This window comes from Apus apus, chromosome 2 (genome assembly GCF_020740795.1).
Source record: "Apus apus isolate bApuApu2 chromosome 2, bApuApu2.pri.cur, whole genome shotgun sequence".
Classification (NCBI taxonomy): domain Eukaryota; kingdom Metazoa; phylum Chordata; class Aves; order Apodiformes; family Apodidae; genus Apus; species Apus apus.
This window is the reverse complement of record NC_067283.1, coordinates 52820531-52830682: the sequence shown is the minus strand read 5'-3', so window position 1 is coordinate 52830682 and position 10152 is coordinate 52820531.

Sequence of the window (10152 nt, the reverse complement as noted above, 5' to 3'; positions counted from 1 at the left end):
ACAGACTGTCCTTCTGCTTGTGGCCCTTCTGGGACCTCGATGCTGGCTGCATGCTGAGGTACGAGTGGACAAGTAACCCACACCTGTCTAGAAACTAGTGTGTTAGGGGTTGCAATGACACCGGTGCCTCTGTATGGCCAGAACTGTGGATATCTCTTCCTTAGCATGTCCATGACTGCTGATCTCCTAGCCCAGTTCCATCTCCTGTCAGATATTTAGCTAGCTCTGCCATTTTTTTTAAACAAGTCACAATGCTGAATATAGCCCATATACACAAATGCTAGAAAAGGATTCTAGCAACAGGAACTCATGATCCCTTCTGACTAGTCATAATGGTGCTACTAAACCTGAGTTAACCCTTTGCTTATCATCTTGCATTCTGTGCCCTCTTTCTCTTCTGGAAGAGAGACACAGGTCATGGCTCAGAGTCACTGGGGGTGAATCATTTGATGAATCATTTTGTATACATTAAGCAACATTGTGGGGTTACGAAGTGCAGTTGCAACTTGAAGGAAAACTGTGCTGACAGCCTAGACAGGGCTGCTGGCACAGCTTGAGGGTGAGGCGTAGTGCCTCATGGTGTGGATGTTTTTCACACCTCTCTGTGTTCTAAATAAAGCAGTGTCTTCATATTATGGTGACACTTTGTAATCACAGAATCACAAAGGCTGGAAAAGACCTTTAAGATCATCAAGTCCAGCCTGTGACCTAACACCACCTCACTGGCTAGACCGTGGCACTAAGTGCCACATCCAGCCTTTCCTTGAACACATCCAGGGACGGTGCCTCCACCACTTCCCTGGGCAGTCCATTCCAATGTCTAATCACCTTCTTTGTGAGGAAGTGCTTCCTAATATCCAACCTAAACCTTCCCTGGCACAGCTTGAGGCCGTGCCCTCTCATCCTGTCACTAGTTGCCTGGGAGAAGAGCCCAGCCCCCACCTGACTACAACCTCCCTTCAGGTGGTTGAAGAGCGTGATAAGGTCCCCCCTGAGCCTCCTATTCTACAGGCTAAACAACCCCAATTCTCATGGCACATACCAGAGGATCAAAATACAAGAACAGTATTTCATAGGCTACAAAACAGTTCTGGCATTTTTGTAGAATAAAGAAAAGTTATGTGAAAAATATAGAAGTAGCTGTTTGTGACCCTTTGTAAAGTTTGTCACTGCCATATCTAAGATGAAAAACTGGCTAATTCTAGGCTTATGGTATCTGTTATACCAAAGGTACCTCTGAGTCATGAACATACTCAGCTCAGCAGTTACTCTGTGCACACCTGAAGTACTGGGGAGAGCTTCCAGAGGGGCCAGTACACAGCCGTGCAGAGTTTAGGACTACTGAAGGGTTGCAGGAGATCATTACACAGGTTTTCTACCAGCTTTGTCTCGGAAGTAAAACTTTCTGTTAAGTAATCAGCCACGAATGATAACCAGAAGTAAAATACGTGAACACAGTGTCACGGGCGGGCTCCTTTACACCTTTATTACTGTACATAATGTGTCAGATAAAACATTGCTCCCAGTCAGATGATCCTTACACACTTTTGTCTTTCAGTCTTCAGTGCCTCAAACCCAAACTATTGGGAGGACCCAATGGGTTTTGTTATAATGCACATAGACACGTGAAGATTTCAAGATATTTTTTGAAGGGTGGTTGATTGCCATAGCCAGAACTTGTGCTGTGTATGGGCTACTCCTAGAGGCAGGAGGACCACATTTTCATTAGGGTAATTTCTATTGCTGTGAGCTGCTGTCTCTGGCAGAGCTGAGCTAAGGCTTGTGAAGGGCCCAGGTCAGAGGACTTATTTACTCCGTAAGTTATTTTCCCCTCATAAAATGACTATTGTTGTGGACAGACAGAACAATGTTTCATTTGCTCTAATTTTGGGACTATTATAATCCTTTTAAGAAATCATCTCTTTGAATTAATTTCAAGAACACTTAAATCACTGTTCACTTGTTTTCTCTAGTAAACAAGACAAAAACAGAATGGAAAAGAATAATCTACTGAAATGTGAGGATAATGAAAACCATCAATATTTAATAAAGGTGGTATAGGCATTGTCACCAAACATTGCACCAAGTTTCACAAGAGTCCTAAATCCTAAGTCCCTCCCAAAATTTGCATTCTGCCTATTGTCAGGTCTGTAGTCTTTTCCATATCTGGCTCTACTGCCTGGCCATATTCTAGGCTTTTTTCCTTGAATATAGTAACAGGGCATTGGTAGGACTTCCTACAAAAGCAACGAGACATACTCTTGCTCACATTCAGCCTATGCCTCTGTCCTGATACTGGCTCTCTGTGCATTTTCCTTTCATGCAAAGGGTGGTGGGGTTGTCTACTGCTGGATGAGTGTTGCAATAATAATCCAGTGACCTCCAGTGCTTAGATCTTTGCTTCCAGACCTATCCCTGAGAAGGAAATGGTGAACTAAAAGGTTAACTATAAGGTTGGAAGCTTAAGGAGGTTTTAAATATTGCAGCTCACAGCACAGAAGGCTGTAATGACCATAAATAAAAAAAGAGGGTTAAAATAAACCTATAGGATCAATGATTATTACCAGGACACAGTAAACAACATACATTCCTGTATTTTCCTATAGCATCTCTCTTTCAGGTTATTAAGGCAATTTACTAGTAAAGCCCTATCACCCTCTTGTGATAAAGGTAAGCAATACACAGAAATCACTTCCCTGTTTTTGTAAATCACTTCTCTCCTCTTTAATAACATACAATAATATTACATAACATTTTGGGTCTAAATGTCTCAAATAATGTCAGAAGAAAATGGAAAAATATGGAAAAGAGCTAGACATATATCAGTCTATCAAGGGTAAATGTCTAACATCCACTTCAAAGCACCACAGGAACCTTAATAACCATTTCATTACTTCTCACATGAGTGTTTTCAAGGGAGGGGATAGTCTTTTGCCTCTTCCTTCCCCTGTATTACCAAAGCACAGAACTTTGATAATGAAATATTACAACAGGGCAGAGCCATTACCTTTTCAAATCCTGGCTAAAAAAACCCCAAACCTTTCCTTAATATTCCATGGACTGCCAGCAATTTGGCTTATACTGAATTATAAATGAAAGTGGTTAAGCAAAGGAATATGCTTCCCCCCCCCCACCCTGGCCCTGTTTTCCCTAGGCTTGCTTTGAACTTCCCCAGGGAAGCCAGGCTTGCAATCTGAAAAACTGCACTCTTGAGTTGTTGGGTTGTAAACAGAGCAGTAGGTAGAGTTGTTTTTTTATGCAAACACTGCTCCCCTCTGTCTATCATTTTCCTTGGTTTGCTCTTCATATGAGTGAAAACTGTTGTCCCCAGATGTAGTCCCTATTTTCATTCTGGAACTTCAATAATGACTCTAACATTGCAAAAAAAGCTGGTATGGCTGAGATAAAAACGAGCTATGTACATGTTCCAGCTCAAGATTAACGCTGACAGAACAGAGTGTAATATGAGACTACACTATCCTTTTTAGAGCATACAACAGAGAAGCAAGGAAGGAATATTCCTAATTGCCTTCAATCTGTTGATTGTGTGGTGTGGAATTCCACATGAGCAGAAAAAGGTTATGTCAATAAGGATAAGAAAATATAATAAATTCTACATTTTAGTTGTGTAGCTGAATCACCGGTCTACTGAAATTGTAAAATCAGTGATGAGTCTGAACTAGTTTTGAATCATCAATAAATCAGGACCCTGTGGCTCTGTGACTCAGATATACTACAATAAGATTTTTATATCTTATTGATTACATTTTGTGATGCAAAGTTGCCTTTTTTGTTTGTATAATAATTGATCATAATGTGCAAATAATTACTGTAGTTGGTCCAAGGGGAATGCTGTATTGTGCTTATGAGTTTTCCCAGCGAATTGCATCTCCATTCAAACCACACAGACTTTTTGTCCACACTTGTTTCCATGGGAGAGAAATGCCAGCTCTTTTCCTTTGGCTTTTTTCCATCTTTTCCATCTCTAACTTATCCCTTGTATAAACTCAGGCAAATGATGAAAACCTGCAGAAAAGGCAGCTGTACAATGCTGATACCACTGTCTGAAGTGAACAGAACTGCTAGAAGGCATAAAACTTGTGGAGTGCACCTGATTTATCTGGTACCTGAAGCCATGAGAAAACAGTTGTTTCAGTGACAAAGCACAATTTCTGAAAGGTTGAGGTTATGACAATGGTGGTTAAATGGTGGCTTTTGAATTGCATGTGGACTGTGAACAATTCCAGTACAGCATGTATGCTGTATCTGCAGTGTTAATTGGGTGATGGGCTGTGTGAGCACAAAGGCTGCTGGAAGAAAATGAGCTGGCTTTGCTGGGCCTCTTGAGACCCAGCTATATATGGGGGCTGTAGGTCCTTGTGGTAGAGAGCCACAGGGAGCTCCAGCCCCCTGCAGAGTCATTGTCACCTGTAAATGACTGCTGAAGCTCTCTGAAGAGGGCTCTGCTAGGTGAGACAATGCAGTTGCCCAGGACAGTGTATTACTGGGCATGACAAAATGTTTGTGCCCCTGTTGCCCATTTTTACCTTATGACCATTGCTGCAACCAAGCGGGGTGTTAATGTTACTGCACCAACCCTGTCAGGGTAGTTGGACAGTGACTTTCCCTTCTGCTAGCTCCTCTCTTTCTCCCATTCTTAGTCATGTCCTCTTAAAAAATGCTGGAATAGCAAGTACAGCTTTGTTTATGGCTCAGCCACCTGGATGCGAAGGCAGGTAGCTGAATGCTCAGGAATTTATTCTCTTGCCTTCCCTTTGTAAAAGATAGGGGCATCTGCCAGTGGGATTTCACAGCATATGCTACATCAATGTTAAAAATGTGGTTTTACAAGTCCTGCAAATACAGATCTGCTCATCTTTCACAATTATCACTGGTGTCCGTGTAAGGTGCTACCTTCAGTACCAACTGCAGGTGCCATGCAGCTATCAGAACAGGGAACTTAACATTTAAACAAGACAAACGATTGCATATGGCATGTCTTGAATGTTACTCACCGGTCTGGAACTCATTGTTGCTCCAAGTTTATTTCACAGGACTTAACTAGATACATTTACATGCAGTAACATGCCTATACTTTGCCATTTAAACTGGAAGAGGGTAGATTCAGGTTAGACATTAGGAAGAAATGCTTTTGTGTGAGGGTGGTGAGACACTGGAACAGGTTGCCCAGGGAGGATATAGATGGTCCATTCCTGGAGGTGTTGAAAGCCAGGCTGGATGTGGCTTTGTGCAACCTGGTGTAGTGGAGGTGTCCCTGCCCACACAGGGTGTTTGGAACTAGATGATCCCTTCCAACCCAAGCCATTCTATGATTCTATTATTGTATTTTGTTCAGGAACCAAAAAAATGCGGTTCATCTGGTCCAACAATAAACCACAATCTAAACAAGAAACATTAGGTACATTTTTTCATTGAATTATTGTGGTCAGTACCTGTCACTCCGATTTATGCTGAGAAGCACATTGCTATTCAGGTTATTGATTTCTGTGGTTTTGCACTCAGGATAACGCAGTTCTCAGCATGCAGGATCACAAAGAAGGTGAACTTTCTCATCAAATTTTCAGCAGCAGAGGACTTGCTAGCTCTTTAAGAAAACTGTAACAGTGGTCATGTTACAAGCTCAGGTCCTGACTAATCAGGACTAATCATATGATTCATTCCAAGTCAGAAGCTGCTTTTCTTTGCTCATCAAAAAGCTGCAATGAGTAGAGTGGCTCAGTGGGATATACCAGGCGGGCTTGGCTCGTATTTTAAAGACCTTGATAGAACTTCAAAGTTCTTCAAAGAACTAGAATTAAAAAAAAGAAAAAAGCTATGAACTATCATTCTGATTTGTGAAATAAAGGAGGTCACACCTTCAGCAAAACTATGTTTTGTCACTGACTCAATGCATCAGCTGACTAATTGTGACTAAACCATTTTACAAGCAAAGCAACAATTATGTAGCAAACTCAGAATGAATTCAGCACTTTCTGAAGCCTGGGAATCAAATTCCATGGCAATGTGACAGGACTCTAAGTTACAGGAGACAAAATGTAAGGGAAGCTTTTCTGTGGCAATTTGTGTGCAAACACGGTAAAAAAGCTCTCTAGAAATGGGCTACTTAATTTTATTTCTTCCTAAGCCCAGATTCTAGGCATTTCTTTTACTCCCATACAGATACCAATTCCTTTGAGAAACCTATCTCTCTGCAATAGCTTTGTTTGGATAGGTCAACTGAGGTGAAAAACACAACTCAAAATGGGAACTGTGTTATAATTGCAATTATATCACAGTTGCAAACTGATCACATTGTATATTGCAAGGTTTTAGAGTATCACCTGTCTGTGGAATATTAGTATCAGGGTCTATTCCATGGTATAAACAGAAGGTAACTGTCAGTTCTGTTCCCAAAACTTTATGAAAATGTCACCTTTTAGGTTTGTGTTGGGTTTGGGGTTTTTTTGTTTTTTTTTTCTGTTGTGTTTTTTTTTTTTTCTGTATAATCTAACTAATAACTTTTTTTCTTATTGTGAAATATCATATGCTATTGAGAAGCAGCATTTATCACAATGTTTGGTAAGGGCATTTCAAGTTTATTAAAGAGACTATCTGAGAATCATTTTAGCACATGTGGAATAGGTGTCCCACTACCCTCTTTTTTTGTTCCCCAGCAAGAAAGTAAGCAGTGTAAATGTTTTATTAATATGTTGGGGACAACATTTTATCCCCATGCAACATCAGGTTCTCAAGAAAATTCTCAGAATATATTAAGGCATAAGATGGTGCAGTCTGTGATTACTTGAAAACATAAAACCTTGGCTTTGTCTGTTACTCCTACCCCCATATTCCTGTGCAATGGCTGTTTTATCTTTTCAGAAGCTAGATCAGCACAGACAAGCCTTGTTTCCTGAATGACTGATGGGGTAATGAAAATTAATAGTAGCCCCTACAAACACAATTGATTTTTTCAAAGCTCAAAGACTGAGACGTTATCTTTGTATTGGAAACAAGCGTATATCTGCTTGTTGTAATAAATGTAGGAATGCATGTATACCCTGGTACCTACGAGCAGTTCCTGCAGACTCTGAGGAGCTCAGAGGCATATTTCAAATGCACTTCAACAAGGGCACCAGGCTGTGTTATAAGGATTTCGTAAAAATCCATGCCTTGGAATCTTGTAAGTAATCTCTTGGATATCCTACAGGTTTTCTTTCATACAGCTTTCAACACAGAGCTGAGTGGGCTGCGTGCGTGTGTGTGAAGCTGCCCTGATTGAAATGCCAATATTCTCTCTCTCTCCCTATGTGCTCTGAAATTTACTACTGCAATAAAATGGAAGCATGCCCTTGCATACGGAACTGAAGTGGCTATGAAGAACAACCACTGAAACCCCTCATTTGTTTCATGGTTTTGGTTTAATCGACATCAGCGTTCAGTCCTTCCTACTGGACTATTCATTGTCTCCCTCTCCTGGAGATTTCAGTCTGGATTCAGGGTACAGCAAATACATTACTGAACTGTAGCACCTTCCCTCTCTGAAAAGGAAGGGGAAAGAAAGAAGACACACTGTAGCTAGAACTAGAAGCATCTAATTTTAATGTTTTTCTCATATATATATATACACACACACACTTTTATGTATTTCCCACTACACCCACAGCAACCAACCCACAACACCTCTCCCATCTCCCAGTCTGAGTATCTGTTGAGGGAGAATATGTTAACAGGCTATTTATCTGTCTTCCTCACTCCAAATAACCAGTACCAGAGACAGAGTAATACAAATATTTCTGAATAATTCATGAAATGAGTGATGGGCAAAAAATATTGCAAACAATGTATTTGAGGCATATTATTTAATCGGCAGCAATAAAACTGCTCATTTTGTAAGGAACGGGAATATTTTTTTTAAACACTAAAGGATGAGAATTTCTGTAATGCATGATTTGTAAGAATGACACAACCAGTCTCTAATCAGAGACTGGGGAGCATGTGCAGGAGTAGCATGAAGTGTGTAAATACGTCGACAACGATGAGGGGAAAAATAAGTTGTTCAGAATGGTGAATGGTCACTGGTTCTGCCCAGTCCCTCTGCAAGAATGGGATCCAAAATGTGTCTGAAATTAGGGTAGAAGAACTGTTGTGGTGTGAAATAAAGGGGGCGAGGAGGTAGATTTGGTAAAATCTCACTTGGGGAAATAAAAACAAGTATCACTTGTTCAGAACAGAAGGATGATATGGTGGGGCACAGTACATGGAGCTTAGCCTCCATGTTAATTCAGTTTCTTGGGGAAAATTATTGGGTGAAGGATGTGGTAACATATTAGGGAGTTATGTGCTGCAGAAGTTATTTTTAATACTGAACACACAACGATCCTAATGCTCTTTTTAGCATAGCACAGATTGTGTGGGGGAAAGATCCCTGAAAACCTGGCTTTCTGGTAGCTCTCTCCTCTTCATGGGACAAATCTACAGCTATCTCAGTCATTTGTATGACATTAGTTGTCTGGGAACCATGCAGCCTTAGAGCTCAGCTGTGGTTGGGATGCTATTGTGGAATAAGATGATAATGGACTCTAGGATAACTACTAAGAAACTATTAATTTATTCTGCACATACAGCTCACCCCATTTCTAAAATGCATCCAAAATATGGTAAAAGATAGGGGCATCTGCCAGTGGGATTTCACAGCATGTGCTACATCAATGTTAACAGCATACCAGCATGGTATGGATTTACTCCTGGTGAGAGAAGAACCATTTACCAGATGTAATAAGTTTGTTGTGGCTTCTCTAGCTGACAACATAGAAAAGGCCTTAACATGTCACATTACTTCTGGTTAAGTGAAAGGACAACCTCATCTTCTAGTAAGGGCTGAAGCTGCATTGGTACCTGATTAGGAGTCAGTAGACTCATCTGAACCTAGTCAAAAAAGTGAGGTAGGTGGTAGATGCTCTGTTTCTACTCCATTCAGTGGATATTTCCTGAGTATCTGGTCCTTAAAAAAAAAAAAAAAAAGTAAAAAAAAAGTGGAGGCACTGTTTAAAAATATCTACAGAATCTAAAGCCCTTCAAAAGAGCACTCTGCTACTAAATAATGTAACAGCATGTATCACTCATTCATTAAATATCAATAAATAATTTAAAATTATCTGTTACTTGACACGCTCCTGAAATTATATCCATTCCCCTATTTGTTCTGTATAAACCTGTAAAGGGAATTATGTGGACTTTCTTTATTTTGAACTCTTGATTTTGAATTTTTTATTTGCAGTCAATAGCATTAAGAGAAAATGGAAGAACAGTGGATAAATCATTATTTATTTGAGGTGACTGCAAGGACTGGAAAAAAGAAAGATTACTTGAAGTGAGAATAAACCCTCTGTAGCAGATTATCTGCTGGCTTTAAATCTTCCTCCTGAGAGGAGAGTACATGGGAGGTAACAGGATACTGTGTCTTTGCCTTTGGCTGGCTGCTAGCAGACTTACAAGAAGTCCAGGGCATCCCTTCAGCAGCTCTTCTGCCCTGTTTTCAGGAAGCAGGGTGTGATAGCAAGGCGTGGGCCTTGGGTGAAACCTTGGCTTTGCTGACATTGATTCAACAATTCCTTGACTCAGGAGGCAGGGTATCAACCCATGTGCCCCAGCCAAGTGCAGGGCACAGACTAGTCCTCAGTGTTTAATTAGAAGGTGTAGGTTGTTCAGCAGCATTTTAGGACTGTGACCAAAAGAACCATCAGTCAAATTTTTGTCACTAGTTGATGTGTTGCTCCTTCTTTGCAAGATCCTAAGTTGTGGCCTGACCTTAACCATGTCACTGTCTTCCTGCTGCATACATTTTCCACCCCCGGAAATGTAAAGCAAGAACTTCACAGATTCTGAAGCTAAAATAATGAGAATTTGTGGATGCACATGAAACAGGTTTCCCTGTACAGTGCCACAGATAAGAATCACAACAAATCTCCTTTAGAGTAAATGAATTAATGAAATTTAAGACTGACACTGCAAAATAAATATGGACTGGCTTTTTTTTGGTGGGGGAACTCATTAGACTGTGGAAATTAATCACTTTGTTCATAGTACCCCACTGGCAAGACATTACTCACTGCAAAATAATTCTGTTGCTCTGGGACTTTGTATGTGTACTAG